We start from the raw sequence: 1,466 nt of genomic DNA on the forward strand, positions 1-1,466 counted from the left end.
TTCGGTGAGTTATCAGCATGGTATTTGTTAAGCATAATCATGTTCAAAACAAGCTAAAAATCGTGGGGATTTTTTGGTTTTTTCATATAATCATATCTTAGTTGATTGACATATCTGAATGCAATTCAGAAAACATAACAGATGTCTTCCTGAATTCATAATGTTGCCTATCTTAATACAGCTCACTTTGTATTTTTCAACAATAACTGTGAAAAGGATTTTAGGTTAAGGATCCATCTTTGTGTGGTGGTGGTGATCAGTTATCACAGATGTCGCCTGAGACTACTGCTTTTGCTGTTTAATTTCTTTTGACACTCTTATTTAATGTAATAATCATCAACCAGGTTGTCAGTTTAAGTGTGAGAAAAGATAGTGGTTTATGCTAAAGACACAAAACATTTTATACTTACTAGTAATGTATTTGTATTGATTGCTTTTTGTAATAATTCTGTTTTCCTTTTTTTCTTATTCTACCATTTGTGAAAAACAAAACGAAATTTATCACCAACAAACAAAACTCTAGGTTTTAGAGTCTTTGCCAGAAGATGTGGGGTTTAACATAGAAATAAAGTGGATTTGCCAACAAAGGGTAAGTAATTCTCAATCTGATACATTCTTCTTTCCTCTCTCTCCTGTTTAAAAAATTCTTTCATTCCTATCTCTTTTTGTTTTAAAGAAATAAGCGAAAATGAATTCTTATTGTGGCTTCCTCCAGCAAGCTAAGTGCTTGTGTTGGACCTTTTAAATAAAGCATATCTTACACTTTACTAATACGTGAGTACTTAAAATTAATGATGAGTGCATTTTTGTAGAAATTTCAGTTTCCATGTGTCTTATATGTACATTAATATGAATGGTTTCTGGGCCTACTTATAAAGTAGATGGTCACAACTCGTTGATTTAGTTTTTATTTCCTTATCCCCCATCTAAACATATATTTTAAATAATTTCCTAAGCAGTTGTCTTGGTTAGCAGTAGCTAGTAATAGTTACAATTGGGTATTAAAGAAATTTCTACAGATGTTTTTCAAATCACTCTCAGATTTAGTCATTCCTTTGCTCAACAAATATTTATTCAAATACTGCAATGGGCCAGGCATTTTCTGGGTGCTGGGAACAAGTAATGAACAAAACAGAATAAGGTCCTGCCTTCCTGCAACTTATATTCTAGTCAGGGGAAACAGCATATATCAGAGGGGGGTATGTATAAATGGATAGGACGTATGGTAAAAGTGATGGGGTGGGGTTCGGGGTTGGAAGTAATTAATTCAGGTGTCATGACTGGGAAATTGGAGCAATATCCTGGAATATGTTTTGGTCAGAGATATCTATAACTGCCCTCAAATCAGGCTGTTTGTGACAAGCCGATCCTGGTTAACATAGTAAATGCTCACCCAAGGTTTTCCTAATATGTGGTTTTTAGTTTTCAGAGCTTCTAAGATTATTTTAATGACTAATATGTAAAGC

At 33.5% G+C, this 1,466-nt stretch overlaps 1 pseudogene; it reads left to right on the forward strand.

The window, feature by feature from the left end:
• Positions 1 to 523: 523 nt before the first annotated feature.
• LOC103609570 overlaps positions 524 to 1,466 on the forward strand; it is an 8,107-nt pseudogene continuing 7,164 nt past the window's right edge.

This window comes from Galeopterus variegatus, unplaced genomic scaffold (genome assembly GCF_000696425.1).
Source record: "Galeopterus variegatus unplaced genomic scaffold, G_variegatus-3.0.2 Scaffold9789, whole genome shotgun sequence".
Lineage (NCBI taxonomy): Eukaryota > Metazoa > Chordata > Mammalia > Dermoptera > Cynocephalidae > Galeopterus > Galeopterus variegatus.